Source organism: Bactrocera neohumeralis, unplaced genomic scaffold (assembly GCF_024586455.1).
Source record: "Bactrocera neohumeralis isolate Rockhampton unplaced genomic scaffold, APGP_CSIRO_Bneo_wtdbg2-racon-allhic-juicebox.fasta_v2 cluster09, whole genome shotgun sequence".
In the NCBI taxonomy this organism is placed as follows: Eukaryota; Metazoa; Arthropoda; class Insecta; order Diptera; family Tephritidae; genus Bactrocera; species Bactrocera neohumeralis.
In genome coordinates this window covers 7,774,049-7,789,332 of record NW_026089622.1, presented here as the reverse complement: position 1 = coordinate 7,789,332, position 15,284 = coordinate 7,774,049, and the positions used below count along the sequence as shown (strand labels likewise).

The following is a 15,284-nucleotide window of genomic DNA, read 5'->3' as shown; positions in this document are numbered from 1 at the left end:
AATGACATTAAGGTTGATGGGCAAAACTGCTGATGTCGCATGTTCCTTAGCGTAGTGATGTGATGTTTAGAGTGACGTGGGAGTCATGTGTAAACATATACACCAACCTCTAACAAAACTATTTAATTCATCTCTTATGCAAGGCTTATTTCCATCCATATGGAAGAAGTCATTCATAATTCCTTCACATAAGAGTGGATTTAGGCTAGGTAAGGATAGGTTAGGTAATATGGCTGATCAGAGATCCCACGTAGACAAACAAATTAGTCCTTTGTGATGCCATTGAAAAGGAACTCCCGTGTTCGGACTTACAGATTGGCGAAGCGCTTTGTAGCCAATACATAGTTACACAGACGCTTAACTTCAACTCCCGCCAGTTCGGTGGGGTGTCCAAAGGTATGCACCCCCAAGTGTCTGAGTTTTGACCTCCCAAAAGCCGGACAGTCAAGCACGAAGTGCTGGCTTGTTTCTACCGCATATTCTTCCAAACAGCTCCTGCAGTCGGCATCCGGTAAGATACCCATTCTTACCGCATGTAAGCCAATAGGACAGTGGCCTGTTAAAAGACCCACTAACAATGAGAGGTTAGCCTTGCTGAGGGCTAAGAGATCATTACATCTCCTGCGATCTATCCTAGGCCAGAAGGCTTTTGCTACCGCACAAGTGCCGGTACTGGCCCAGCGTTGGACGAGCATCCGCGCGGCCCAGCTATCTAGTAGTAGACCACAAGAAGAAACACTAGCACCAATCCGTTCCCATTCTACCGATAATGATTCTAGGATCCATAGAAGAGGAGAGAGAAGCCCACCTTGTGGTGTTCCCCTACTCATCCTATGTCTCGCAAGCGCGCTGCCCCATTCCGTTTCGATCACTCTGTCGCACAGAAGACTGAAAATGAGGTACTTGAGGTTCGATTCAACCACAAGACCGTCAAGAGCAGTTACGACTGCTTTCAGTACTTTCAGCACTACCATCTCAAAACCATAGCCTATGGCTCCCTTTGTTTTGCTGAGAGGACCGCTGGATTCCGTGTTTAGCATTATCAGCGCTTGCCAATACGGTTCATCAGTTCTCTCCAGCCTTAAGTCTCTCCAGTCCTGCGTTGGAAGTGAGGGATTACAATATCTGAGGATTTTCTCAATCTCACTCGCAGTGGAAGGTTCGGCCGGCAGCCAAACGCGAGCCCTAGGACGAAGAGGAAGATCCTCTTTGGCCACGGCCTCCAGTCTCGCTCCCTTCAAAACCTCCTCCACCCTAGAGACTGCCTTCTTTTATAAGATGGCCGATCTCTCGTCAGCACAACTTGTGAGCTTGTGCAGCCCCTGGTGCCAACCGGCACTCACACATTTCGGGGGTGGCCCCGGGTTTTCCTTGACCACTCTCAGGAATACCGATGAGATAGCCGCCGTTACCCTCTTCCATTTATCATGGGAGATGGCACCGCCCTCCCTACTACAGACGAGCACCCCCAGTGCTATGGCCCCAGCGCCTTTAGCGATTTCGCTAAAGGTTCTCGGGTTTTCTGTTCACGGTTTCTTAACAAGGGAGGTTTCTCCCTCGTGCGACCTCTGCCGCTTGACCGCCAGTTCTGTCCTGCTGGTTTCCGGTCCTTCCCTATCGTCCTCGCTCAGCACTTTCTTGGCCCACTCAAGTGTGCTAGCATGCTGCTCAGAAACCCGACAAACATGCTTGTCACCGTAGCGTTCCACGATTTTGGCCGCCAATCGACGGTCTGACTTTAGCTTTCAAGCTAAAGCTGCTTTGCTTTTACCCCCTTCATAACTCTAGCTGAGGTTCCCCTGCTAGTGCTGGCGATTCCGCCCCGTACGAAGGATCCACCCTTCGCTACTTCTGTTACCGTCGGTTTAGCGCCGGTTACCCCCAGTCTGCTACCATTAGGAGACACCTACTGGAGTCTTTGTCGTATTGCTGCCATTTCTCGGCGACGGTTTCGTCGCCATAGGAGCAGCATCCCCGCATGGTTTGGATCTAGGTGCCGATTTCGACAGCCCCTCACCTCTCTTTGTCATTCTTCCGTAATTTTTGTTGTTTGTCAAGTTGTCCATGCAAAAACGGGTCCCCACTCAGAGCCGCTATCCGTCCCCCGGAAAGGCAGTCGCCTTTTATAGTCCCAAGGCTATAGCCTGTCAGCCATTTCTGATGAGTGTCACCTCATCGTACTGAGGTGTCAGAATGCCGCCACCATTAGCCCAGGGTTCTACCAAATCCAATAAAAAGTTTCTCAAAAACCAGTCCAAAGCCAAAGTTGTCCAGGGAGTTGTTAGGCCGTGAAGGCCGCAGGTCATTTAGCGTTACCCAGGATGCACCAGCTTGGAGGCGACCGGCTTAACATCATCTATTGAAAATAGCAAAGTTGTCTGCAATACCTAAACTTTTTGAAGTAATTATAACAGACGACATAACCTTCCTGATCTCTCCACTAATTTCTTGTTCTTAGCACAGTTTTCGTAAAGGGAAATCTACAATAACTAATTTGCTTAAATTTGTATAACATGTATCAACGGGCTTTAGGGAGAATAAGAATACTGATGTTATACTATATACACAGATTTTAGTTTTGATAAAGTAAACCATTCAATTCTTTTGAATAAACTTGATCTTCTTGGTTCTCAACCAATATTTCTAAAATGGGTTGCTTCTTATCTTAGTAATAGAATTCAACAAGTCATATTTAACGATACTTTTTCTGACATAATCAATGTTCCTTCAGGCGTTCCTCAAGGTAGCCATCTTGGTCCATTCTGTCCTTATTATTTATTAATGACATATCATCTGTTATTAAGTTTTCAAAAGTTTTATTATATGCTGATGATGTAAAACTTTTTAAAACGTATACTCAAACAGCGAAAGATGGCAGTTGCAAACAGACTTAAACAACCTAGTTTCTTGGTGTAATAGAAACGACATGCCATTGAACCTTAAAAAATGCAAAACGATGTGCTTTTCACGTAGAGCTGTAGACCCTACTTCATACGCAATACAAAACTTTAGGTTGGAGCAAGTATGCAGTTTTGTTGATCGAGGAGTAACTATGGACACCAAATTCAATTTTAATCTTCACGCACCTTCCACCGTTTTTAAAGCTAAAGGCGCTCTTAGTTTTGTTAAACGTTGGTCTAAAGAATTTAGAGATCCGCTTACCACAAACATTTTTTTACATCTCTGGTGAGGCCTACATTTGAGTATGCTTCTGTGGTTTGGAACCCTAGTTACCAAGTCAATTCGGATGAGTTAGAGTCCGTTCAAAACAATTTTTACTTTTTGCCTTATATCATTTGCATTGGGATTCCAGTTTAAATCTTCCCCCTTACACTAACCGTTTAAAACTTATAAATCTCCCGACACTCGCTAGTCTCCCTACATGCTTGGTATAATATTTCTTGTAAAACTCATTAATAGGTCATTCTGTAGCCCATCTATCTTATCTGATATTTATTTTTTACGTTCCCACTCGCTCTACCAGGCAGTTTAGACCCTTACTTTTAAAATTTTCTAGAACAAATTTTGAGTTAAACGAACCATTCCGCCGTATATGTCATGATTTCAATTCTCATTCCAGCACATTTGATGTAACAGAGCTCACTCTTTAAAATTAAACAAATTATTTTATCCACTCTTAACAAGTAACATTTAAAAATTATAAACTTTAATCTAATTCTTAATTTTGGCTGTTGAAATTTTTGTTTCTGTAGCTGAGCAGCTTAAGATCGCAACTCTTAAAACTCTCTTGCCTTTTATGACTCGGCTAATTCCGCTCGTTCGCGGATTGCACCCATCGCGTCGGTTGGGCGGGAGGAGGGTAATCGTTGGGTATTATTATCGTTTGAAATTATTATAATACAAGAACCAAAAACTTTTTGGCTTAAGAAAAAAAGGACTTCCTGTGTGATTCTAGATGGAGTTCAGTTGCTAAGTCCAAGCGGAGTAGTCATCCTTTAGGTGCTCTTGAAGCGAATTTTAACAGACTCTGCGGCCACACTATCGATACCTCCTCGAGAGTATCATACCGTTGGGACCACAGAAGCTTACATTGTTTCCCTGGTGCCCTACTCTACGCGTTTTCTGCAGTATTGTTCATCTGTCATGCGTATTGAAAAGCTGTATTTAGTGCATTCGTAAATACAGTCACGAACTTTAAGCTTTTCATGTGAGTTGTCCACGTAAGGTCGAAGTTCTTGTCTAATAGTATCTGCTTCCATAATGACATTCCCTCTTGGCACCGATGGAATACCTCTGCGGTCTACCACCTCCAGCTTCGCTCCTTCTCACAGGTTTGGAAGCGTTCTGACCGCTTCCATTACCCATGTTAGTATCAGGACATCATTGCATTTCTAGATTTTGACTCCGCTAAGCCATTCTGCTCCATCAAGGAACGGCATAGGTGCGCTCGGTATGGCGACCATTCTAGATCAGAGAGCTTCCAATAGCTTAATTTCCACTATTTTTCACCGCTGCTACATTTTTCCCAGTGGGCTATCGCGATATATGAGTGCGACGATAAAGTGCCGCTTCGGAATCCCATTGTCTGCTGCTGCTACCTTGTCCGTTGTCGGTCGATCGTTCGCGTGCTTGACGTCTAGCTTTCCGGCTACGTCTTCGCACTTACTCTTTTTCGATGGTGCCTTTGGTTCGCTCTCCGTTGAACGCTGCCTCTTTTCAGCTTTGTGCTCAACAATGCTATTAGCATATGCTGGATCCGAGGCATTACGATAATTACGAGTGGAAAAGTGTGCCTGGTCGTTCTTCACTTCCTCTTAAGTCTTTCACCTTTCTCCCTTCAGGCTGGACTTGCCTTCGAGGTGATTACATATTCCGACCGCCGCCAGGTACCTCGCTTTTGCCTTCAACACCTAGTTGCTTGGCTTCTTCCGGGGCTCCCCCTTGTTGCCAGAGTTGGAACCTTCGGTCGCCTACACAGGAGAGATAAGAAGTTCTTCTTACCTTTCCGCGTTTATGCTTACACCGCTTTCTTGGTCCGAGTCTTAATGGACTGCGACACACGTACGGTGCAAGGCTGGTTTGGCAGTCGTCCTATAACCACCGCAAATCCGCTTCCGTTGCAGGGAAGGTGTGGCCGCTGGCGACACAGCTCATACGATCGCCTTGCCCGCCGGTGGTAGCAGCCTCGTCTCTCACCGACGTTTGGACCTAAATTCCTGTCCGGTTCATTCCTTTTTTGTCCTCCATTTTAATGTTTTGATTAGGGGGTCTCTACCTCTAGCGTTTTATACCTACCTCTGACTGGAGCCAGCTTGAGAACATGACATTGTAAGCAGCGACACACATTGCCCAGTCGACACCCGCGCAGAGGATAGCGCTAAGAGGGATTTTTGCCCACTAATCTCCGCTATTATTAATGCATTTGGTTTATTGGTTGCCCAACATTTCGATATCAAGAGACAGTAATGCCTAAAAACTTTCTGAAAATTCATTCAAAGAGGAATTTTTGCCGACTAATCTTCGCTACTAGGAATGCATTTGATTTATTGGTTGTCTAACATTTCGATATCAAGAGACAGTAATGCCTGAAAACTTCGCGAAAATTCATGAAACTTTGTTGGAGACTGCAAAACACAGGGGTTTCTATTAGGGTGATATAATTCCTTTACAAACAACTAATTACAACACACTAATTGTTAAGGGAAAACATTTTTTTTATTTAATAAGAAGTACAGTCGATACAATTAAGTTCTGAATAAAAAATCTTCTTTGATGAAGGCCAAGAATATTGCCTTCAAATATCTCCACAAAAAGTATTTGTGTTGTTATGTTAAATCACAACTTCTTGGTGGGCATTTAATCATAAATTCTTGATATATTCGAACCTCTAAATTTTTGTCGCAATAATTTGGTCGTTGCACGCGCTATATGGCACATAGCCCCGGCTTGTTGGAACCAGATGTTGTCAAGATCAACTTATGTCATATAATATCTATCATTCATGTTGCAACAGAGTGTTATATAATTATATTAATGATCAATTTGATGAATTTGATGAGATGAGTTCCATTGACTCCACGTTTGTGTACTTATTGAACCAGTCAAGGATTGTTTCTACCGAGGCTTAGCTATGTCTATAATATATTACATATCTACAAGTAGCCAGATGCATATATAATCCTTCTTTACTATGTAGCTCATCTACTTCACAGCTACCAAAAGTAGCGCTATGTTCCGTAACCCATCGTATTTCTTAACATATAATATTATTTCACTGTCTCAGAGGAACCCCTAAGAGACTTTAGTGCTTTCAAAACCGCTTGACCATCTGTATATATATATATATATTTCTTGTTGTAAGCACACTCTTTTCTTTCTTCTGTCGAAAAAATTTATCGACAAATAGTCGTTTATAAAGATTATCAAGATTTTCAGCGAATTATTTTCCGAAAATCTACAAATAGTCCACTACGCAATTTTAAATGACAAACAGCTATCTTTGGCGTAAAATGTGTCCCAGTGTGTACACGAACTTGCAGAGGACACAAAGTCAGAATTCCCTCTGGCAATACAAGTGTTAAAAACACAACGTATGTAGAAGATATCGCGTCTGGAAGTCCTTATCACAGGTAATAAATGCCCTCAATTGTGCAGAATTTCCCTTAAAAAAGGTCACAGCTAACCACCCAAATATTTTACAAAATATACCCAACGACAATTTGTTGGATACTAATTTCTTTGTAATCGAAACGGAAGGTAAAACAAAAACATTAGGTATTCAATGGAATGCGATATCGGACCAGTTTCATACACGACTGAATCCATATCCGCATTATCCGCCATAACGAACAGACAGATTTTATCATCGGTGGTAAAACTTTTCGACACCGCAGGATGGCTTTCGTCAATTATGATGCAGGCGAAAATTCTGATTCAAGATTTATGGCTATGAAACCTATTCACTTAGAAAAATGGTCGTAGTTCGCCAATAATCTGAACGAGGTTTCGCATATACAAATTCCAAGGTAGGTAAACTATCCCCCTGAATACAAAATGGAACTACATGGCTTATGCGACGCCTCCGAAAAGGCATATTGTGCCACTATATACAATGTAGCAATACTAGTTTCAAAAGTGCAGACCGTCTTAGGCATGGCGAAATACAAATTATAGCTATGTTCCGATTCCGAAATAGTTCTAGCCTTGTTAGAAAAACCACCACACGTGTGGAAAACATATATTTCAAATTGAGCGTCGCAAATACTTGACCTAGTGAGATCAGCCACATGGCGACACGTAGCCAGTGCTAACAATCTTGACGATCTACCAACCCAACAACATAATTGCCCAGAAAGTCGAAAAATCGGTACCTGTCACACAATATTGGATGATAATGACACTCTTGAACAATTTTCAGCGTCCCACGAGTCGTCAGAGTAGTCGCCTATATGCTCAAGTTTATAGAGCGGCTTAAACTTAAAATTAAAGGAGCAACACACACCAATACTTACGAAAAGCAAAATTTCGCTCTTATCGCAGCAACCCAAACGCTCTTCTTCAGCCGCGACATATCATTATTCAGAAAGTCGAAGCCGATTGATAAAAAGAGCACACTCTTAGTTATAAACCCATTTCTAGACAAGAAAGGTCTGCTTCGCGCCAATGGTCGGCTAGTTAACTCAAGCCTAACATACAACGAACGCCACTCCATAATAATACCTGAGAAGTCTTCATTTGCCACATTATTCCTGAATTACATCCACATATTGATTCTACACGCCTAACATCGTCTCATGTTCAATATGGTACGCCAAGAGTATTACATTCCCCGTTTGAAACTCCAAATAATGAAAGTCATTTTATGTACCTTTTCAAATAAAGGCGTCCGTGCTAAGGTCTCCCACTCTCATGAAAGGCTCTGTGACTGTCTTTGTATATTTCACGACAAAGGCAGTACACCTTGATCTATGTACTAATCTGACGATGGAGGTTTTTTCCCGACATTTGCTCACATGGTCGCTCGACGTGGCTTCCCATCGAAAATCATTGGTGATTATGGCAAAACATTAATCAGAGCTCAACCAGCCACAAAAATCAGTTTGTAGATTTCTTAAAACAAGTGTCCCCTGACATCATAGAAAAATACGCCCCCCAAGGTATCAATTCTCAATTTATACCCCCACGCACCATGTATGTGGCCTAATCATACCGAGCTGCACCGAACCACCAGGCAAGACATCGGTCAGTATCGGAAAACCGCGGCGCAATACGATGACCGCCAATAAGCCGGGATGCACGGTCCTGTCGACAGCTAGCCACATCATCATACCGTATCTGGTGAACAAAACTATAATACTCTGTAGCAACTGGTTTCAAGAGTATAAAAAGTGGAATCCCAAATATAGAATTAAAAATGAAATTGTAAAGGATAATTTTCTACTCTCGAAAGACCCAATGGCGGGAAATATCTAAATGCTATTTTTCGATCTATCATATCTAATTAAGTGTACGAATATGTGAGTATGTTTGTATGTAATTATATCCAAATTATGTTTTGAGCGAACGCGGAATGTTTTTTAAAAGATCACGAAAAACGTGAATCTAGTGAGTTTGGTTAAAATACTAAACTGAAATATTTTTATTTCACATTCTTGTATACAATTTCTTCCTTAAACCTAGTTATAAAGATTCATCTTATAACATGTTCAGACCGAGAATTTAAAAGCATTAGATTACATTTAATTACATTCACTAATCAGCCCGTTCTCACTGCTGTTGGAAAGAAGAAAAAGCAGCTGTTTTGAAATAAAAACATTTTTATATGGCGAAATCTTGATAAATTTATAGTAGAATAAACCACTCAACAGCCGAAATCGTGTGGTTAAGTGTCCGTCTGAACATGGTATTAAATTCTACGTCCCGTCTTCGAATATATAATATATTATGTAAGTTATTAATTTGTGTTGAACACCTTTCCTCTTTTTCTTTGATTATCAATAATAAAGTTACAAATGTCCACCAAACTGGATTTTTTTGGTTTCTTGTTTTATTGGAGTTAACTTGTTAAAGCTTTCCAATCTTTAATCAATATTTGTTGTTTCCATATATTCTGTTACAAAAAATTACCTAAATTTTCCTTCTTTTATTACTTTTATATATGTAAATTTTCGCAGTGTATTTTAATTTTTATACCCTGAACAGGGTATATTAAGTTTGTCGCGAAGTTTGTAACACCCAGAAGGAATCGTCGGAGACCCTATAAAGTATATATATAAATGATCAGTATGTCGAGCTGAGTCGATTTAGCCATGTCCATCTGTCTGTCCGTCTGTCTGTCTGTATATATACGAACTAGTCCCTCAGTTTTTAAGATATCGTTTTGAAATTTTGCAAACGTCATTTTCTCTTCAAGAAGCTGCTCATTTGTCGGAACGGCCGATATCGGACCACTATAACATATAGCTGCCATACAAACTGAACGATGGGAATCAAATGCTTGTATGGAAAACTTTCACATTTGACAAGATATATTCACGAAATTTGGTATATATTATTTTCTAAGGCAACAATGTAATCTCCGAAGAAATTGTTCAGATCGGTTAACTATAGCATATAGCTGCCATACAAACTGAACGATCGGAATCAAGTTCTTGTATGCACAACTTTCACATTTGACAAGATATATTAACGAAATTTGGTATATGTTATTTTCTAAGGCAACAATATAATCTCCGAAGAAATTGTTCAGATCGGTTAACTATAGCATATAGCTTCCATACAAACTGAACACATAGTTACTAACAGGCATCCACCTGTGAAGGGTATTTAGCTTCGGTGCAACCGAAGTTAACGTTTTTTCTTGTTTATATTATCAATTACTACATTATCTTCAAGAGTTATCAAATATACTCCGTGTATTGTAGGATTATTCACATTATGTTTTCTCGGTAACTATTATAACAACGCCTTTTTCGATATTTATTACGTTATTTGCTTCATTAATCTTTGTATAATTAGCATGTTTATTTGACATGTCTGATAAACAAGTATTATTTATTTTTATCATACAAAATGCATTATTTAACCCTTTGGACTATTGGACTATTGTTTCACTTTCGATAAGTAATTTTCCATCTTTTTGTGAAACGGTTATTGCTTTAAATAACTTACAAATACCTTGTATTTTTGGATATTTAATAAACACTATTTATTATTGGATTATTTGTGGTCAATTTTAAATTCTGAAACGTTAGTAATGATTCTAAATCATCAGTTTGATTTCTGCCATATATAAAATTAAGTGATTAAAAATTTCCAGTTTTGATAATGTAATAGTCTGTGCTGTATTGTCAAGTTCAGTAATTATTAGTTTGTTTGTTTGTCTTAAAATAGTCTTTTCGTTCGAGCTGCCTTGTAAATGTTTTATTATTTGTGTAAATTCTGTGATTGTTTTAAATATTAAAGAGTTAGTTTTTAATTGTTTATTATTATTTTCTATTTATTATTATTTTCTATTAAATCATTTACCCTGTTTGTAATTTTCATAAAATCATCATGGTCAGGTGTACCTGAAATCCATATCGTACCTATGTAATTCATCTGTTATTGTCAATTTTTAATTGTCTTAATAATGTTTCTATTACGAGTATTTGCATTTTAAAGTCTATACATTTTCGATTCTATCTATTATATTTACAAATAATGATAAATTTGTTAAATGGTATATTGATCAGTAATTTTCAAAAATTGGTGCAAGTTCTTCTTATTTTTCGTTTTCTTACTGGCGTAGAAAACGCCTGCGCGGTTATATCCGAGTTAACAATAGTTCTTCTTTTCACAAGGTGGAGTCTATTGGAGATTCCAAGCGAAGCGAGGTCCTTCTGCACCTGGTCTTTCCAACGGAGTGGACAACATGACCTAGCTATCGTAGCCGCAGTATTTTAATTCGCTGAACTTTGACAATGACGTCATATATCTCATACAGCTCATCGTTCCATCGAATGCGATATTCGCCGTGGCCAACGCGCAAAGGCCATAAATCTTTCGCAGAACCTTTCTCTCGAAAACTCCTATCGTCGACTCATCAGACGTTGTCATCGTCCATGCCTCTGCACCATATAGCATGACAGGAAAAATGAGTGACTAATAGAATTTTGTTTTTGTTCGTCGAGAAACGACTTTACTTCTCAATTGCCTACTTAGTTCGAAGTTGCACCTGCTCGCAAGAGATATTCTGCGTTAGATTTCGAGGCTGACGCTGTTGTTGGCGTTGATGCTGGTTCCAAGATAAACAAAATTATCTACAACTTCAAAGTTATGACTGTCAATAGTGACGTGGATGCCTAGTCCCGAGTGTGACGACTGTTTGTTTGATAAGAGGAGATATTTCTTGCCCCCGTTCACCCACAGACCTATTTACTTGGCTGCCTTATTAATTCCTGGAGAAAGCAGAACTAACGGCGTGGTTACTAAGCCCAATGGTGTCAATATCATCGGCATACGCCAGCAGTGGTACGCTCTTTGCAGCTCGAATTATTTTCTCCAGAAGTAGGTTGAAGGAGTCACACCAGTCGCAGACAGTCTCCTTGACTGAAACCTCGTTTGGTATCGAACGGCTCGGAGAAGTAATTCCTGATCCTGATGAAGCTTTTAGTGGTACACAACATCAGCTTACGCAGCCGTATTAGTTTTACGCGGATACCAAATTCAGACATTGCAGCTCCCTTCCGTGCTGTCAAAAGCTGCTTTGAAATCAACGAAGATGTGGTGTGAATCGATTCTCTTTTCACGGGTCTTTTATAAGATTTGGCGCATGGTGAATATCTGGTCTGTTGTTGATTTACCAAGTCTCAAGACACACTGATAAGGTTCAATCAGTTTGTTGACGGTGGGCTTTAATCTTTCACACAATACGCTCGATAGAACCTTATATGCGATGTTGAGGAGGCTTATCCTACGGTAGTTGGCGCAGATTGTGGGGTCTCCTTTTTTGTGGATTCATCATTATATGTTTCAAAATTGAAGCGCCTATAATCACATATAGATCCAGTTCTGCAATATCTGTCGACGAGCTAAATCAATAGTACGCCAGAACAAAGAAATTTACAGGCCAATTGAAAAGTCCCCACCCACCATATCAAAACAAATTTATTTAGCTAAACTGTTTTTTTTTTCATTCAACATAGTGCCCTTCAGGAGTGATAAACTGTTTGGAGCTAGCCTCAAAATTTTGACTGTCTCTCTGTCCGTCAGTCCGTGCAATCTGTAATTTGAGTAAAAAGTGAGATACCTTGATTAAACTTGGTATGCGGGTTTCTTAGGGCACAAAAAATTACGAGTTCGTACATGGACGTAATTGGATCACTGCCACGCTCACAAGACGCCATTAACCGAAAACCTATAAAGTGCCATAACTAAGGACTAAATTATGATAAAAAACTGTAATATGACACAGTGGATCGCAGTAGCAAGGGGCAACTGTGGATAACATATTAAAACAGTAATGCTACAACAACCAAATTCGCCCACAACGAATATTATAAGGAATTCTCCCGATTATGTGAAAATGGATAAAATCGAATGAAAATCCCGCTAACTCCCCATATAACGGTGCTGTTCGAAAATATTAAAAGCGCGATAAATCAATAACTAAATAAGCCAGAAACATACAAGTTTGCTCTATGAAAAGGCTTTACAGGGACCGGTGCGAAAATTGGATGATGGGCGTGCCACCGCCCACTTTTTCATGAAATCCCATATCTCGGGACCCGAATGGTCGATTGCGACAAAATTTGGAAAGTGGCATTCTTTTCATTTCGTATGTCACTATGTGGAAATGTGTCCGATTTGTAACCACGCCCATTTCCCATATAGCAGAATTTTAAGTTCCACTTCATTCGTTCAGTTTCCAGTTTCCACACATAACAAGAAGCAATTAATATAACGGAATTAAACTTTGCACGAATAATGCCCTTAGTGCATGCCATCTTATGACAAAAAATTGTTGAAATCCAACCAAAACTGTTAAAGACCCTAGGTACAGAATATGTGGACCACAGTACCTGTAGTAAACAATTGTTCGAAAATAACGGTCAAAGTGTGAGATATGCAATAGAAATTCAGACAGAATCCTTTTCCTGCAGTAGTAATTCTATGTATCCAAAATGGATGGAATCGGGTGGATACAATTGGGCGAAAACTTGACGTAGCCCTCAAATATTTGGTAGGTGGTATCTAGGTCAGTGTATAAGTTATATACCTGTATGGTGTATGTATATACAACATTGTTTAGATTCCGATCCTCTGGTTGATGTTTTACATCGTAAGGTATTTCCCTGGCTTTGATTCCTGCAAGTTGCAAAAGTATAAAATGTTCGGCAGCATCCGAACTTAGCCCTTTATTACTTGTTAAATATATAGTATTTCTTCGCCTTTCATCCCATCAAGTTGCAATTGTATAAAAACTACGGTTATACCTAAACTTAGCCCTTCTTTCTACTATATTTGCGTAGACACCGCAAATGAGTTTATAGCCGAAAGCCCTTATTTATTTATTATATATACATATGTATAAGTAAGTACTTAAGTATGTGGATACAAATTCAGCATATGAAATTCAAGATCTGAATAATTATATATGTTTTTTTTATGATAGGTGAAATGCTTTGAACATGTTATATAGTGTTTGTACTAATAATAAATGTATTTTTTTCCAAACAATTAGTTCTAGTATGTAAGCTGTAGTAGGTTTGTGCTTACCTCAATTTCAGTCATAAGGTCCTTCTTTTCGCTTTCAGTAGCGTTTTCCTTTAAAGTTTTCACAGCCACAGTTGTCACCCCTTCTATACCTGTAATTTGATAAAATATAAAGAAATGAGCGTTTATTAATAATTGGTTTCAATCACTTTAATTTATTATCCCTCACAGAGTGAATTGAACTACGAGATTGTTTACTATTTTATAATTAGAATATAGTTTCGCTCGGGAGCTGCTAGTAGATGCACACACACACCCACCCTCACCTCTCCATTATCAATAGGCAAATAAGAGATATTTTAATTCTAGTATAAAACTAACAGTAACACTCTTTTTATAACGCTTTTATTAATTCCACCTGCATATATGTATGCGCGTAACTTTTCCAATCCGTCTGTAAGTTGAGTAAAGCTTAAAATAACTTGATGAAACTTGCGACATATGTATATTTACCGGTCCTCAAGACTGGTCGGTGTTGCAGATGTGCGTAATGGTACCACTGCCACGCCCACAAAACATATGTATAAAGTGTCATAACTAGAATTGGGAAAGTGCCGCTGACCAGCTGGTTGATATCCACGTTAGAGTGGAGGCTGACATCACCGCCGTCCTTGTACAAATTACTACAGTGGCCAGTGCAGCCTTAGCCTCGAGGCAAATAAGGCAAGTGCCTATGGGCCCATCGGTACTTAGGGGCTCACTAAAAAAATTAGAACAATAAATTAACTTGACTTTAGTTTTAAGGTATGTTTCGAATTTAAGCGGAGAAGTAATAGAACGTTTTTTAACATTCATTCCAATTGAAAGCCACACGGGGGAAGACATGGCTAACATAATTTTAAATAAATTAAAAAAAATTAATATCGACATAAAACATTTGAGGGGACAATCTTACGACAATGCATCAAATATGTCCGGTTGTTATAATGGGCTTCAAGCGCATATTAAAAAAAATAATCCGCTCGCACATTACGCTCCGTGCGCTGCACATTCATTAAACCTTGTTGGAGTACATGCTGTAGAAAGCTGCGTTGGAGCAATCTCATTTTTCGGATTCATGCAAACACTTTACAACTTCTTCCCGCGGTCAACTTATCGTTGGGAGACTTTGCTTAAATGTCTATCAGAAGATGCTAAAACTAAATCTGGTTCATCATTTGTTCTGATAAAGCCTTCTGACACAAGGTGGTGTGCCGGAGCTGATGCCACTAAAGCTTTATCAAATGGATATGAGGGCATACAGCAAGCTTTACATGACCTAATAAACAACTTAAATCAGAAACCAGAAGTTATTCACGAAGCTAAGTGCCTATTAAAGGATTTAAATAAAAAATAAAATGTTGTAATGCTGTTAGTATATCTTTACAAAACAAACAAATTGAATTAATTTCTGCAGTCAATCTTTTAAAATCGCTGTTAGACTTTTTGATCGCAGAAAGAGAAAATTTTGATTACTACCTTACTAAAGCCAATGAGATTATTGATACTGAATGGACTGATGAAAACCAACGTAATAGGAAACGAAAAAAAATACTATGAAGGAAATGCAGAAGATGTTGCGTTTAGAG

The 15,284-nt window shown here is 39.4% G+C and overlaps 1 protein-coding gene and 1 pseudogene across 3 annotated transcripts in view; one reads left to right on the top strand and one right to left on the bottom strand.

Annotated features, from left to right (window-relative positions):
- The window catches only part of LOC126764475 (tyrosine kinase receptor Cad96Ca), a 244,431-nt gene that overhangs the window by 60,468 nt on the left and 168,679 nt on the right, over nt 1-15,284 (top strand). The gene's annotated exons all lie outside the window — the stretch shown is intronic.
- Nucleotides 4,353-14,762, bottom strand: LOC126763879 (uncharacterized; annotated as a pseudogene).